Source organism: Ambystoma mexicanum, chromosome 7q, assembly GCF_040938575.1.
Source record: "Ambystoma mexicanum isolate Mex_15411 chromosome 7q, UKY_AmexF1_1, whole genome shotgun sequence".
In the NCBI taxonomy this organism is placed as follows: Eukaryota; Metazoa; Chordata; class Amphibia; order Caudata; family Ambystomatidae; genus Ambystoma; species Ambystoma mexicanum.
This window is the reverse complement of record NC_090941.1, coordinates 1,104,991,204-1,105,008,293: the sequence shown is the minus strand read 5'-3', so window position 1 is coordinate 1,105,008,293 and position 17,090 is coordinate 1,104,991,204. Positions and strand designations below refer to the sequence as shown.

Sequence of the window (17,090 nt, the reverse complement as noted above, 5' to 3'; positions counted from 1 at the left end):
CGGTTCCTGCTGGGGTTATCCCTGTGGCAGATTCCCCATGATCAGTGGTTGAACCACTTGCTGTGCACCTTGCTGGAAGCCTGCCGCCTGCTGCGGCACTGTGTCATTTTGGGTACCGCCCTGTTGCGGGATGGCAGGTTGATTCACCATGCCTGCCCCCATCCCTTGGTTATTTTGCCACATGCCATGAATTATGCACATGCGCACCACGTGTCCAGTCATTCCACACAGCCAACATACTGGCGGTGGTCGGGCCATCTGTCCATATGGCATAGTTGGAGTGCCCATCTGTGGGTTCTAGAAGCAACCTTGAACATTATGAAACCCTCCTTGGTTACCTCGAAACCCTCCCTGATTACTCTGCCATCCTCTATTTCCAAAACCTCTTCCCCTCGGGTAAAATCCCGTGCTACCTTGATTATTCTGCAATGGGTTAGTCGCTTGCTGTATGCTTGGTTCGGCCGGGCTGGTGAGCATTGCTCCCTCGAGAGCATACTTTGAGAGCTTCCTTTGCACCAGCTTTGCCTCCTTCCCCCTTACGCGTTGCCTCCTTTTTCCGATTCTTTTCCTGTAGCAATCTACAATAGTGCGCGATTGTCAATTGTATTTCGGCCCATGGTTTAGCTTCTATTCCTACCAATTTCTTGAGCTGTTTTTGCACCGGTTCTGGTAACCCTTGGCACAATATATGGTACGGCAAGGTCTTAACCTTAGAAATTGATGTAAGTCGCCATCTTGAATCAAACCACCATTTTTGTTTCTCTTGCTGTTTAAAAGTCACCCTGAACATCAAAATGGTGGACGATGCCATTTCGAACAGAATCTGGTTGGCATGACCGCCGTACAGCTAATGTATAACTTGCCTGCAGGCCGCTTGTTAGGGTCGTGAACTGAGACCTTGTCCTTCTGTTGACCTGCATGTAAATGGATTACCTGTATCAACGGAACTGATCTATGCACATACAAATGAATAAATTAGAGTTGACCTGGCAGAGACCCTAGACCTGTTACACATTCATGGAATGGTTAACCCATGAAGGGGTTGGACAACAGGCTGGAGAAATATATAAAAGCCTGAATGTCCCAATGTACAGTCTCTCACTGAATACATCGAACCCCGTTGAAGTTCGTTGTGTTGCACTGAGGGCCGATAGCTATCTGACCTGTCATTTGACTTTGTTATTGCTTGACCTTAAAATAAAGTACTTTGTATGTTTCTTTGTAACCAGTGTTTGGTGTGTTTCCTTTGGGTTCCCCGGCCTCATATTATTTTCCTCTTTTCACAGTTGGTGCCCGAATAGGGACCCTCAAGATTGATGCCGGAACATTGAAGGTTGACGCATACTATCGGACTGGGATCGGACGGTGTGATACTACGGGCCCGACTGAACGAGACGCGACACCTCTACAGCGCTGCACGATCCGATCCCTGGACGATAGCCGTGCGGTCTGAGACGGCATTTTGACGAGGGTCTACTTTTAAGGCGGGCAGATTTGCCGAAATCACCAAACACAAGGTAAAATTCGTTAGGTAAGTTCTTTGATAAACCGTAGGTCCTCCTTAGGTTTGGTCAGGTGAGTCGTGACCCGACTCTTAATTTAACCCTGACAATTTGAATTTGGCGCATTGTATCTGCAGACACAATTATTGACCAGGTAACACCAAGTTTTTGAGAAATGCCTGGGAAATTGTCTAGCTGCTTTAGGGCATTTTTTTCGCAGCGATCGACAATGTTTGGAATTTAGCTGCCCGGCACCACAGGAGGGGTCTCAGGCGTTTACTATGTATTGTAAACATGGCATTGGAAGTGTAGTATTTAATGATATTTGGCGCAGACAAACCAGACATGCCTCCGTACTTCAGTGGCCAATCAATGGTATTTTTGAGATCCCTCGTATTGAATACTTAAAGTCGGTCTTGTTAAAGAAAAAGGCCAGACCTGCGGCATTTGATGTTCTGCAGAATTGGAAAAAAGAAGCATTGCAGCAGCTTAAGACTAGGGAAAAACATGCGCTCGTCATAAAACGAACGCTGAAAAGGCGTTGTTGTATGATCAGGACAAACAGTCTGAGTCAGTTAAGAATATGGATAGGGCTTTCTCACTCGGTATTCAGAAAATCTATCCTTCTAAAGACCTTCATGTTTCTGACGAGTTTCTCGACAAATTGTTAAATGAGCGAAGGCCTGGTGCCTCTGCACCACCTCCGTATGATCTTCTTCCCGTTGTTATTCCTGCTCTCCCTGCTCAACCAGTTGTTCCTATTGTTCCGGCTGTCGTTCCTCCACCTGCTCTACTACCTCTTCCCATTGCACCAGTAATACCACCTTCATTGAATCTGCCTGCACCTCCACTCCCGAGTGGTTTTGTACCGACTATTGTTGATCGGGGTGCGGGGTCGAAGGTTGTTACTCGTAATACTGTCCCTACAGATAAAAAGCAGGATTTGCTTGCATGGGCTAAGCATTGTATGGAAAGAGATGACCGAGCTAATGTTTTTGCGACACTGTCTAATATGGATAATTTTCCTGAGAAAAATGTTTTTATTGAAGGTTTAGGGATTCATTTGTGTGTAATGTGGGGTAAATTAAATAATGTGGATCTCCCACAAGGGCTGAGGGATCTGAATACTTTAGCATTATCCAGAGATACTGTGGAGAAAGTACATGAGCATGTTGAGAGGTTGTTTGAGTATAGGAGAGATTTGGAGAAGTTACGTAAAGAGGATGATGAAGAAGAGAGTATGTATATACAGAAACGATTTCTTCCGTGTCGTAAATGGGCATCTGAGGAAGCACATATTTGTACAAAAGATGCGATTAGATGGATTTCGGATTTATCGATAACTCCGGTTGAGGTATATGGCACATATAGTCAATATACGCTAGAAATGCAGAGGAAGGTGATTCAGGTAATGGTAGAGTACCTGCAGTATGAATGTGTGAGGAAGAAGGTTAGTTGTCCCACAGATGGTACATCCACAGCTGCTTAGGTCTATGTAATGGACGAGGACATTGGGTCTGTGCGGGATATCCAAGCTGATGCCACAATGGAAGAATCTAAGAAATGGGCTGAAGGCTTGGGGAAATTAGATGATGACGGGTGTTGGGTGGACACAGTTGAAGGGAAATGGTTACTTCCTAATGCCTATATAGTTATGATGGTTACTATGGCACACGGTCCCACACATGTATGTGCCCAACAGATTACGAAAATGTTAGAGAGAGTCTGGGTAAATGATAAGATTTCAAAAATTGCTCAGCATTATGTCCAAAATTGCATGATTTGCCTACAACACAATGTGGTGAAGGGGACGGTAACTCCAAGGGGTAGCTTTGGGCCTCCTTCTGTCCCGTTTGAGGTGATACATTTTGATTTTATTGAGATGGAGAGGTGCAATACTTAAAAATATGTCCTTGTGGTCATTTGTGCCTTCAGGAAATGGGTTGAGGCTTTCCCTGTCAAAGACGCCACAGCCATGACCACTGCAAAAATGATGGTAAAGGAATATTTCCTGCGGTTTGGGTTGCCGAGAGTCATCTGGTCGGACAATGGTCCACATTTTGTTGCTGCTGTAATTTTACAGATTTGTACGGCACTGCATATTGATAAGCGATTTCACTCAGCTAGACATCCTCAAAGTGCCGGGTTGGTGGAGAGACATAACGGTATCCTAAAGAACAAACTCGCTAAGACGTGTGCCGGTACCAAACTAAAATGGCCGGACGCCTTACCGATCGTGTTATTAGCCATGCGCACTACCCCTCAAACTAAGACTGGGCTCTCTCCATTTGAGGTGGTGATAGGGAGACCTGCCAATATTTGGGGTCTTCCGAAACCTACAGCACTGAGAAATGTTGAGAATGTATTGCTTTCAGACTACTGTAACCAGTTGACTAAAAATCTGTATTTCATTTATCATCAGGTACGATCAGCTTTACCTGTACGATATGAGGGCCCAGGACACAGCATTCGGCCTGGAAGCTGGGTCCTGGTGAGAGCATACGAACGGTCCTCTTGCCTCGCGCCTCGCTGACTGGGACCATTTCAGGTTTTGTTGGTCACCCAAATGGCAGTGTGGGTGGCTGGAAAGAAGAACTGGATACATGCGACGCATGTCAAGAAACTTCCTCACCCAACGCCGCACGTTACAGAAGAAACAGAACCCCTCGCTAACACTGCAATCGATAATCCTGGAGCAGCAAATAGCACTGTGAGTGAATCGGAGAATCTCTCTGAGCCCGTGGGGGTTGGGGAGCCGTCCATTTTGTCTCCACACTCTTTGGAAAAGTCATTTCTGGAAACCATTGCTTCGAATTCTGCAACTTCCGTTGCCTCTGATACGTTGCTTCCCTCAGGAAGTGACGTTACCTTATTTCCGGATCAAACAGTACCGGGAACCACCAGATATAATCTTCGATGGAGAAAATAGACCTACAGCACGGTTCGACTGTGCATTCAAAAGAAGGAAAGGATCATCAAGGGCTTGCTTTTGCCCAAATTTGAGAAAGGGGGTTCTGACGGCTAGGGTTGGGGAAGGACTAAGAAGCCACGCGACCGGGGGGTCGTCAGCAACGAACATTGGGGTTTCCATCCAAAGACTGCGATGCCTGCCACCGCTACTGCCCGTATTGGACTTGTAAATAAGGGGGTGACCAACTTGGACAATGAAGAATGTGCCTGGGCCCCGAAAACGTATTGCTGTGTTTTGATGTTAATAATTGGGATTTCTATAGTAACTGCTTTAGGATTCTGGTACGTCGAGGAGATTTATCCTCTAGAGCCTCTTTTGCCAACTGAAATTGCACCTACTGTTTTTACTCCTTTTGTACACCTGCATACTCTGTCACCTAGGGACTCTCAGCATAGACAGAAGTATCACAATAATATTATGATGTTAATCATGAATTCAACACATGCCATTTTTAACAAAACCAATTGTTGGGTCTGTTCACATTTACCGCAACATGGGGATAAGGGGCTAGGTTGGTATATTCATCCCTTACCTTTGACGACTGCTTGTTGTGCCTCTCTCAGAGCACTGTTCTTTGGCCGATGGAATGATAGCATCTCGGGGAACTTCGATGGAACTAATTTGAATGATTTTGAGAAACGTGTTCTGACTCCCCTGGGATGTTCGCTTTTCGCAAATAGGAGCAAACCCAACGTTGAATCTATTAGGCCTTCTGATAGACTATCTCGTCCTTTCCAATCTTTAGTTTCCTTTAAAATGGCTCTGATAGGCAATAAGGATGCCCTGCCTCCTTCTTACTCTGTTAACCATAGCCCCGATTCAGTTTCTTTCTGCATACAGAGGAATGGTACCCGGTCAATGGGAGATTTTAAAGGCTGTGCCAACGTTGCAAATTTGACTGGGGAAGACAGACCTTTGTATGTGGGCGAACCTGTCTATTTTGTTTGCGGTAATGTAGCATTTCCATGGTTAACCATGGATTGGCAGGGAACCTGTTATTTAGGGATCCTGTTACCTGGGGTATTCATAGCAAGTACTTTGGAAGTTTCAAAGGCTCGTCCACGACGGGACGAGAATGGTGATACCCCCGCACAAGTGATGGGAGATATAGCGAAATCAGTTGTGCCATTTTGGGGGCAGATAGCAAATTCCAAAGACATCAGGAGACTAGCGAGAGTACTGGAGAGAACCATCAACCGGACCACAGACATACTTTATAACATGACATTAGAGCAGAAAGCGATAAGATTAGTAGCACTCTAGAACCGGATGGCATTAGAGGTCATTCTGGCTGAACGTGGTGGAGTATGTAAATTAGTGGGTTCCGCTTGCCGTGTTTTTGTACCAGACTCCTCCCCAACCATTTTAAAGTAATTCAGAATCTGCACGTCCTTAGCTCAGAAGTGCATGTTCCCGAGGGGAACTGGAATCTTAGTGCTTGGTTTTGGGATTTCTTGCGATCTTGGGGTTGGAAGGTACTCTCAGTCTTGTTGATCATTTTGGGAGTTCTGCTATTCCTTTGTTGTTGTATCCAATGTCTGCCTAGTATATGTTTGATGCTAGGGGGATGTTGTGCTCAGGCGATAGGTACGATAGGACACAAAGTATATTCCTCGGATAAAACTTCCAAGGAGTATGTGTTAAAAGAGATTTTAGTGAACGACCTGATGGCCATAGATATCTCTGACAGCGATTCAGGGTGTATGGACGATGACGTATGGAGTTACTTGCAAGGAGATCAGAAGTAGTCTTAGCACTTGGCATAGGCCAAAAGGAGGGTTTGTCAAACTGGATATTAAATTATGCCTTCTAGTGTAAACGACTTTATGTATATTGGCCTACGCGAAGTCGCATAAAACTGTACACGAATAACTCTCTACGGCAAGGTCTTAACCTTAGAAATTGATGTAAGTCGCCATCTTGAATCAAACAGCCATTTTAGGTTCTCTTGCTGTTTATAAGTCACCCTGAACATCAAAATGGTGGACGATGCCATTTCGAACAGAATCTGGTCGGCATGACCTCCGTACAGCTAATGTATAACTTGCCTGCAGGCCGCTTGTTAGGGTCGTGAACTGAGACCTTGTCCTTCTGTTGACCTGCATGTAAATGGATTACCTGTATCAACGGAACTGATCTATGCACATACAAATGAATAAATTAGAGTTGACCTGGCAGAGACCCTAGACCTGTTACACATTCATGGAATGGTTAACCCATGAAGGGGTTGGACAACAGGCTGGAGAAATATATAAAAGCCTGAATGTCCCAATGTACAGTCTCTCACTGAATACATCGAACCCCGTTGAAGTTCGTTGTGTTGCACTGAGGGCCGATAGCTATCTGACCTGTCATTTGACTTTGTTATTGCTTGACCTTAAAATAAAGTACTTTGTATGTTTCTTTGTAACCAGTGTTTGGTGTGTTTCCTTTGGGTTACCCGGCCTCATATTTTCCTCTTTTCACATCTCCTTGTCCCTCGGGACAACGGAGGCAAGATTTCTTTCCTGCTCTTTTTCTTTGATGTCGTCACCACTGCATGCAGGCGACTCATATGCCGGGTTGCTGTACCCCATGGCTGCCTTAAGTTCTCTTAGCGGGTAAAGACCCTCTGACCTAATCCCTTCGAATACTGGTTCAGGTGGGGCAGGTGGCGCGGTAGGCATCTCACCCCCCTCTTTACATACATTTAATATCCAATCTGCTGGTGGTTCTTCCACCTTCGTTTCTTCAAGCATTTTCCACAGTTCCAGCACAGCAAGACATTTCTCTAGCCTTTTGCCGGTATATGTGGCATGTAGGAAGGTGGTCATGTGCTGTAAAACAGCCTTAGAGAGTAACCCGTTCTGGGGCCACGGCATAAACATCTTATTTGCGGTGCCCTTAACCCACTCCTGGCTATATTTCTTCAGCTTTGTTGCATGCTTGGGCAGTTGCTTGCATAAATGCGCAAGTGGGGTAACTTCTTACATTCTTAATTTCGTCACCAACAATAATTATACAGTTCTTTTACTGTTTTACTAGTATGAGCGAGCACCAAATACGCAAGCGCCAATCCAATCTCTTCCCGCCAAATTTTATACCAACAATTTACTCAAAACTTCATCAATTCAGTGGCGATTCCCTCAGTTACAGAATCGCGTAAATCCAAAATGCATTTTAAACAATCACCAATACAATTATTTTACATTCGACATACAACAGAACACATATGACAGACATTTGACAGACACCAGCTGGTCATACGTATACCTGCCTTCTAATTAATACCGCGTCATGGGATTTGAACGAACCCCCTTTATGACGTCTTTAAACGTCATTGTAGCCTAAATTGTCCCCCCACTGTGGGTTCTGGGTTCACGTTCCTTCTGACCACTCTTTAAAGCGCAAGAACAAGGCGAATTTTTATGTTTTTGCTCAGGTGCCCCCCTGGTATTCCTTATGTTTTATTCTTCTCGGTGCACCCCCAGTATTCCATATATTTTTACTTCAGGTGCCCCCCTGATATTCTTTACGTTTTTATTTCAGGTGCCCCCTGATATTCTTTATGTTTTATTTCTTATGCTCGAGTCATTACCCCTTTATATATACAGTCTTCTCTACTTCTAACTATTTTATTGTTTCTCCACCACCCTCCGTTACCTTTCCCTTACTGGCTCTAATGCCTACACAACATTTGCCAAAGTAACAAGTTTTATTGCTTTTCTCACCGATCGCATCGTTTCCTCTCTGGAACTTCGGGATCACCCCCCCTTCCTCTTCCAGCTTTTAAGGTTTTCGTCCGATCCACTGCCCGTGGGAATGAGAAGGGTTATGCTTGGAAAGGCAGGTTTCTTCAGACCCACTGCAGATTTTTTTCAATTTTACTCTATCATTGTCCACAGGAAGCTTCTCAGTCTACTCAGCCGGAATGGCGAAAGGACTTGTGATTTTACCGAAGGCCCAGAGTTACTTTGTGCCTTTGGTCTAAGGGTATCTTACACTATATCAATCGATAATCTATAATCGATGGCCGGAACCATCCTCACGCTACCAAGTGTTCACGAGGAGAGGAATACGCTGACGGGCCCATTGGTCAGCACTCACTCTCTAGAACTTGTAAGACAAGATAGCTGCACCATGTGAGGACAGGGGGTGCAGGATTCACATACTCCGACACAACTCAATAACGAGGACTCAGTAGGTTGGCAAAGGGAAGTCTGTTTAATGATACATACATCCAACAGGGAAACAAATGGGAATCAGCTGTAGTGCGATCACCGGTCTGGCTCCAACTTCCTCGAACTTCAATTGAACAGAGATTCTTACAGGCAATGTTCGTCATCATTGACGTCTAACTTTACAAAACTCGACATGCAATATAATTGGTTAGGAAAGGTAACTTAAGTATAGGTGTTATATCTGTATATGATAATAGGGCATGCGGATTGGATAACTTATCGGGTGGGCGTCCACGTCCATCCCTCTACATCACGCGTGATAGACGTCACTACAACTACGACGTCCTATTGGTTACAATATCTATAGGACTCCAGATAACTTGGTCCATTGTGATTGGGCAGGTTACACCCCTAGACATAAATGTCCACTTTTAATTAGCAGCATGCAGAATGGACACCCTTGTGCCTGGTGTCCCATGTTTCACACTGCCTCCCTTCCATCAATCAGTGTTTTAGGGCGATGTGTCAATTAGTTGGCTAAGGATGGCCTCAAAACTGTAGTCTCTTATCGGGAAAGTTATGGCATCCTCGGGTCCTGGATGACATCAGGCGATGGTACTTCTTCGCACCTGGCTGGTCACATGTTAGTTCACCATGAATCTGCTTCAGTTTCCAGTTTTTAGTGCATTTAATTCTGTGTCGGCCTAGCCACCTTCGAAACTTGGCCTGTCAGGCCTCTGGCCGCCTGGGTACCTTTCTGCTTTTACAAAATGGAGTCGCACTTGTATAATGTGCCTTATTGAGGTAGATATATGGTTGGCGCTTGCCGCTCTATCTTCTACTAAGCATTGCAAGCAGTATCGATTTCTTGGCATCTTGCGTTTCAAGCCTATTTACACACGTTTAACAGGACAGTTGCTTCCATCTTGTCTCGTAATACTGTTTCCTCACGTTGTAACATTATCTCCTCTCTGTGCCTATTCCTTTCAATATCGTAGTTACTCGCACTGGTGTGTTATCTTCGATAGCTGCTTTTGTTCATTCATGGATCTGTTCAGGCCCTTGTGTCATTTCCACTGGCCTTCCATTAAGGCTTTTGGGGTCTCTTCATGGACCGTGTGTGGGTACTCATCATTTCGTATCAGAGGCTGGTATGGCTGTCTAATAGGGTTCCGTGCTTCCCAGGGTTGTCTGGTTATGGGTGCTTCAACCGGTATGGATCTTCTGATGTATATTGGGCAGAGTCCCAGTGCAACTCTTTGTAGGTTAATTTGCTCTTCATACGTCACATACCTTGGCGAGTACGCTCCTGATACCTCAAAATGAGGGGAAGGGGTGCAGGCCATGTCTGGACCTCCTCTAAAGAACCCAATTTGAATTAATTTGAGCAATCCCCACACAAAGCTTTCAATGAAGAGGTGTGTAATGGTTTGCCAACAACATATGTTGATGGGTGCGCATATCATGTGGGAAATAATGAAGAAAAACTTGTGGCAGGAATAGGAAATATTTGGTTTAAATGTGACAACATCCCAAGAGCAAGCCTGAGAATTGGAGCTAGGAGTAGCCAAGTAGCAGAACTGGCTGCTGTCTATAAGGCAATTGCTACTGCAGTTGAAAATAAATTCAAAGATTGTTTTGGTGACTGTTTCTGATTATGCGTGAAACTGTTTTGTAGAGCATTTACCTGGATGGAAGGTAAACTAATGGCTTCGGAAAAACGGTTTCCGAGGATATGTAGGTATTGTACTTTGGATGCGCTTACTGGTGCAAATGCGTCTATCGAATTATTACTAACGAACCCTGGAAGAGCAAAAATAAAACTATACCAGCATGACTGGAAATGTACTCAAGATCGATGTAAAGGGTATGCAGACTTTGACATTTCCTTGCTTGGTCATAAAAGATTTTGTAATATGGCAGACTACTTAATTAAATCTCCATCAAACTACATAAGCATGCAATATCTAAGAATAAGGCTAAATTTGCTGCCAACAAATGAAATTCTATCAAGAAGAGGGATACTATCAAAAGACAAAAAATGTTGTAGTTTCTGTAAAAATATGACCCAAAAAGAAACTGTGTCGCATTTAGCGGTTGAATGTTGGGCTTTGAATGAAATGCGCGAAAAATATTTTAAAAATGTGTTTTATATTTGCCGACCGTTGTGCACTAAAGAAATATGGCTACTTATTTTCTCTAGTTCAAGAATAACAGTAAAGATTGCACTGCACAGTATTTGAAAGAAGTGTTGCCAGATACTTAGGATGGGATGTAGTCAGAAGCATAGAAGAATGTTTTATGTTCTCTTTTATCTATGTGATATTTGATGAATTTGGTTTTATGAATTGCTAAAATCAAATAAGATGTCGTAAAAAACTTGTATATGTAATGAATGTAGTTATGCACAAAATGGAATGAATGTAAATTTCTCTTTTTGCTTTTTTTCTCTTCTTTTGTATGTATCAAATAATTTGAAAGGTTGAATAAACCAGCCAAACAAAAAAATAAATAAAATGTATGCTCACATATAACAACAAACCCCTTAAACATTGTAAAATGATTCAAGCCATAGACAAACTAGTATCAGAGAATGATTTAATAGTACACTGGAGAAAAATATGTGGCCATTTAAAGGCGTCAGGAGAGGACAAGGAGGGAAATGACAAAGCAGATCAGTTGGCCAAAATTGGTGCAGTAATGGGAGAGTTGTTTCCTATTGAACACCTACTGGGCTAAATACAGGTAGATCACACGCTCTAAATCTCCAAAAGAAATCAAACAGCCTATAGTGCAATGGAGTTATGATACCCCAGATGAGGACTTGATCAAAGCACAAAAAGAAGACCTCATTTTAGGCCTGTTTTATAATCATTTGGTAGATGCAGAACAACATCCTCTGTCTGAAAACGATTGCAAAGGAAAAGAAGAATTGAGGGTGCTATTAAAGAACAAAAAGAGAATTAGACTGCAAGATGGTTTGATGATTAGGGAGTCTGTAACCTGTCAAACTCAGTGGGTGGCGCATTTGTCATTCCGGGGACTGATGCTACATCATGCACATGACGCAATAACTGCAGGGCACAGGGGCTCACAAAAAACTTTGGAAACCTTAACGGATTATGCTTACTGGCCACATATGTCCCAAGATGTTGAACTATACACCAGAGGGTGTCTGGTATGTGCACAAGTTTAGCCTGCTTCACCTATGCATAGAGCTCTATTAATGAAAAGGGGCTTGACCCTTCCATTGTTGGATTTGCAAATCGACTATGTTGGGCCTGTAAAAAGATCAGCACCGGATTGTAGTGCGCAAACAGCAGCCACGTTACTAGTAAATCATATATTTTCAAGGTTTGGATTACCTCAAAGAATAGAATCAGACCAGGGAAGTCATTTCACTAGTGCATTGATGTGTTAACTTTGGCAGATACTAGGTGTAAAAAGGAAGCTGCACATCTCATATTGACCATCTTCTTCAGGTGGAGTTGAGAGAAGTAATAGGTCTATAGTAGACATACTAAAGAAAATTGTAGCTGAGGCAGGCTCTAGTTGGGATCTTTGGCTGCCATTGGTATTGATGGCCATTAGATCAACTCCCTCTAAGGCAACAGGTATCAGCCCTCACGGAAAATACTGACAGGGATAAAGATGGTGTTGCCACAACATTTACTGTCCCAGACGCATGAGCAAACACTTGTGAATGCCTCCACAATTCACAAATATGTGGAAGAATTGAGGAAGCACTTACAATTTGCATTTGTGCAGCGGAATCTGGATAAAGCTGCTGATAGTGCAAATACCTATTATGATAGGAAGACATATGTAAGAGAATACAAGATAGGTGATCAGGTTTATAAATACCACTTTGGAAAAATAAACAGAAGAACTCTAAATGTCTAGCAGCATGGCAAGTGCCATTTGAAATTGTAGACAAGGTCTCACCTGAAATGTATAAAATTATCAAAAAGGAAGGTGAAACGACAGCGGAGAAATTTGTCCATGTCAATCAGATTAAGCCCTGCCACGCAAAGCATGAGGTGAGAAGACTTGAGCAATTTGAAACTAGTTGAATGAAAATAATATGTGCAGTGAAAATCAAGCTAACCAAGGAATTAAGGTAAACACGCCTGTTTTTCTGGAGATATAATGGGACCATAAAAAGACAATAGTTTTCTTGCTAGTATGCACATTAAACAGAGAATGATGTGTAATACGTTTAACATAGTGACACAAGAGCAAGTATGATGGAGCATGTAAGGGATTTTCACTCCATGAGTAAGCCAAGATACGGCCTGTTGGGCAAGCGGGAGCGTAACAGTCGCACATGAGATTTAAAAATGGTCTCTTCTCTTCATAATATGGCTCTGAACCAAACTAGACTTCCCTAACATGGGTGTATTTCTGCATGGGTTTCAATCGATTGATGAGAAATGGTAAGGGGGTTTTGAGATGAAAATATTATGAGTGGGTCTATTTTTGGAGTTATTTCAATTGCATGATGTAGGATGTTGTTTTGTTGAATTGAATTGAATTTGAATTTCGAAGTACTTATAAACGTGTGCACAACGAACCAAATCGTATCCTGGCGCAGATGGAACAAAACAATAGAGCTCAGAGGGCCAGGGGGACCAACTGGGACAATCGAATGCCACACAGACAGAAAGTAATCCAAAATCGTAAGTTTATTTAAAGAGATAAGTTTTTAGACCTGCTCTGAGAGTCATCAAGGAGTTAGCTTGTCTCAGATATAATGGGAGACTATTCCACAATCTGGGTCCGGTCACTGAGAAACACAGAGCTCCTCTGGACCTGTACTTCATCCTAGGAATTACAAGGTGGAGTTGATCCTCCGACCTAAGGGTACGAGTGGGTTGGTATTGTTTCAGTTTGTTTATTAAATATACTGGTGCCATTTCATGCAGGCATCTATAAACCAGGCAACGAGTCTTAAATTTAATCCGATGTTCGACCGTCAGCCAATGTAGTGATCGGCAGAGACCAGATATATGAGTATTTTTGGATACACCAAACACCAGTCTGACTCCGGCATTTTGTGCTTTCTGGAGACGATGGATTTGATTACTCGGTGCTCCCGCCAGAAGTCCATTACAATAATGAAGATTTGAATTGACCAGTGCCCCCACCACTACCGCACGATCTGCTTTAGGCACATAGGGTAGAGCTTTGCGCAAAAGGTGGATATTATAGACCTCGGACTGCACCTTGTCTGAGACCTGGGTCTCACATCCCAGGTCACTCTGCCAAATGCAGCCTAAATTCTTTATCTTGGTGGAATATTTAAGGCTGGCTCCCAAAAACTGAGGAGGAGAGGGACATTTTCCACCTTCAAGAAGATGTTTGGGCCCAAACAGAATCACCACCATTTTTGTTTTGGGTTCAATTGTTTTGCATAATGATTAATTTAATTTTGGGTGTTCCAGTGTGGCAAACCCATGGAGCCACTATGTATTAACAATAAATCCAGTTTTATTTTTAGGCCTTGTAGCAGAAGAGGGATAGAAAATTGTTTTGTGCTAGGAACTTAATCTGTTTTTTTTTCTATTTACTGTAGATGACTAATTCCTTGCCCTGGCAGGGCCGGATTCTTAGAGCGCTGGACCCTTGAAGGATGCCACGGGGTCGGAGGCCCCGGGAAAGACCCACGGACCGAAGAATGGGGGTGAAGACAAAGGGCCTCATTACACGGTAGGTGGTAGGGATTTAACGTTACCAGTAATGGAATACCAGTAACGTTAAATCCCCATGCTAATTACGACCCGGCTCACCGCTATTAGCGGCACCGCTAAGTACGGTGCCACTAATAGCGGGCAGTCCGCGTGCGCGCGACCCTCCATCCCGTAAATAACGCCATGACACTAAGAGCACAGCATCACAAGGCGAGCGGACATGCCAATAGCGGCATGGTAAAGCCCCCAAAACCCCTTACGCCATGGCGCTAATACCGCCATCGCGAACCACCCGTTAAGAGAACTGAGCAGTGTTCCCACCTGCCACAGGTGGACACAATCAGCACAGGTGGAGGCAACGGAGACTGTGGCAGCCCAAAAGGAGCACACCATACCCCTTCCCACACCCCTTTCCACACCAAGATGGTTCCAATACTTGCAGCATTACATGGGCTGGAGGACATGATTGCAGCGCAGCAGCAATAACATCAACAGGCAGCACAGAGGAGACGCAGGAGGAGGAGGAGGGCAAGACAGCCACAGCAAGCACCACCACGACACCTAATCATACCACAGAGGCACCCACCAACCCCCAGGATCAGAGCCAGTCCATTCAATCTAACCCCAGAGCAGATACACACCCTGTACCGTCTGGCCCGGGATACCATCACCAGCATCATGGACATGATACACGACGACATTGTGAGCCTCATAGACATCAGAACTGCCATCCCCCCCCTCTACTCAAGGTGGTGACTGTGCTCCGCTTCCTGGCCACAGGCACCTACCAGCATACAGTGGGCCAGATGCATGGCATCTCACAACCAGTATCCTCATGCACGCTGAACCAGGTACTCGATGCCCTCCTGAAGCATGCACCTGAACACATATTCATGCCACGGACTGCCCAGGAGATTGCAAACACCAAAGTTGGCTTCTATTCACTGGCAGGCATCCCAAGTTACATTGGGGCCATCAACTGTACCCATGTGGAATTGGTTGTACCACATCACAATGAAGTAGTCTACCGAAATAGGAAGCAATTCCACTCCATCAATGTCCAAATGGTATGTGATGCCAACAAGGTAATCACACATTGTTGTGCCCGTTTCCCCGGATCAACCCATGATTCCATAGTCCTGCGGAACTCAACTATCCCATGCTACATGGAGCGACAAGCCAGACAACGTTCGTGGCTACTTGTTGAGTTGCAGGACAAGCACATGTCAGTGTGAGGGGGGGGAGATACATACTCCAACTGGGTGTGATTGGGGGGGAGATACATACTCAAAATGGGTGTAGCTTGTCGTCCGTCGGACGAATGCACATACAGATGTACGCCAATGTACATCTGGGAAGCCCGCAACGTACTTCAGATGAACGGACATGCAAGTATAAGCTACACAACATAGATGACAATCCAGGTCTACAAACCTCAGAATTGATCTTAAGGACACTCCTTTGGATAATGCGCAAGGGGAGCTATTTTGTGATGGCTCCTGTTTCAAACTTCCAGATGGTACATCCACATCCACATTGCACAACATTCCACGCCACCAAATACACAAATGTCATACATGCCATCAAGATAGTCATACAGAATTAGTCCAGCACAACAACAATAATGCAATGTGCCCTTGAAAGCATGCAAAGGGATCACCCCTAGCCATAGCATAGCACCACACACCTATAGCACCACTGACGTGATGCCTCTCAGAATGAGAACATCAATGTTGGAATGGCATCACACCAGCAGTGTGGTACCAAATCTTCCTGGGCCCAGGGACACCTGAGACCTGGCCTCACCCAGGACATGTCAATTACTGTTGGAGGCATTCATGGGGCATGTCTACTTGCATGGTCGAGCTCACCTTTGCACATTGCAGTCACACAGACCATCTGTATGTATGCTGTTAATTGTGTACTTCAATCACAATGCAAAGTCCATTTGTGTGATATGAACAGGCCGCTCTTGAGTTGAACAGTAACAGGACCCCATTCGTCCCCCCATACAGGTGATGCCGGCTATCCCCTGAAGAAGTGGCTCCTCACCCCTGTACGGAACCCACAGAACAGGCACAAAGAGGAATACAATCATGCACATACCCGTACCCGCATTGTGATCGAGCAGACCTTTGGCCTTTTGAAGACACGGTTTAGGTGCATTAGCAGGTCTGGTGGCGCTCTGTTGTATGGCCATGAGAAGGTGGCCAAGATCACCATGGCATGTGTCATGCTGCACAACATGTGTATCAGACGGAATGTGCCACTGCCCCCTGACGTTGAAATAGAAGCACCTCATGAGGATGATGATGGTGATGAGGACGGAGGTGAAGGGGATGCAGGTCATGCAAGAGGGGATGGCCAGGAGGGACGTGCTGTGAGACAGCATCTGATCAACCAAATATTCTGAGTAACATGGTTTCGTACTGTCACATGGATATGGGTAGTAGTGCACTGGTGTCTGTTTGGAAGCGCACAATGGACCATGGTGTCAATAAAGTACACATACACAATGAAGAAGTACAAGCCTGTGTTTTGTTCAAACACCAGTGTATTAAGGAACGTAAAGAAGAAAATGTGCATGTCCCCAAACATCCCACCACCCTTCCCCTCCCCCCACAACAGTCCCATAACACCCTTCCTCCCACCCCCACAACAGTCCCATAACACCCTTCCCCCCACCCCTCGCAACAGTCCCATAACACCCTTCCCCCACCCCCAAAACAGTCCCATAACACCCTTCCCCCCAACCCCCACAACAGTC

The 17,090-nt window shown here is 44.6% G+C and overlaps 1 protein-coding gene across 4 annotated transcripts in view; it reads left to right on the top strand.

The window, feature by feature from the left end:
* Positions 1-16,825, top strand: part of LOC138528654 (uncharacterized) — a 67,115-nt gene extending 50,290 nt beyond the window's left edge. For 2 of the 4 annotated variants that reach the window (XR_011284195.1, XR_011284196.1), the window contains exons 2-3: positions 14,209-14,342; positions 16,339-16,825. The gene's annotated coding sequence lies outside the window, so the exon portion shown is untranslated. Of the gene's footprint in view, positions 1-1,286; positions 1,518-3,924; positions 6,884-14,208; positions 14,343-16,338 lie in introns of those variants that run through there. The other 2 variants (XR_011284197.1, XR_011284198.1) reach the window with 2 other exon arrangements.
* The last annotated feature ends 265 nt before the right edge of the window (positions 16,826-17,090 follow it).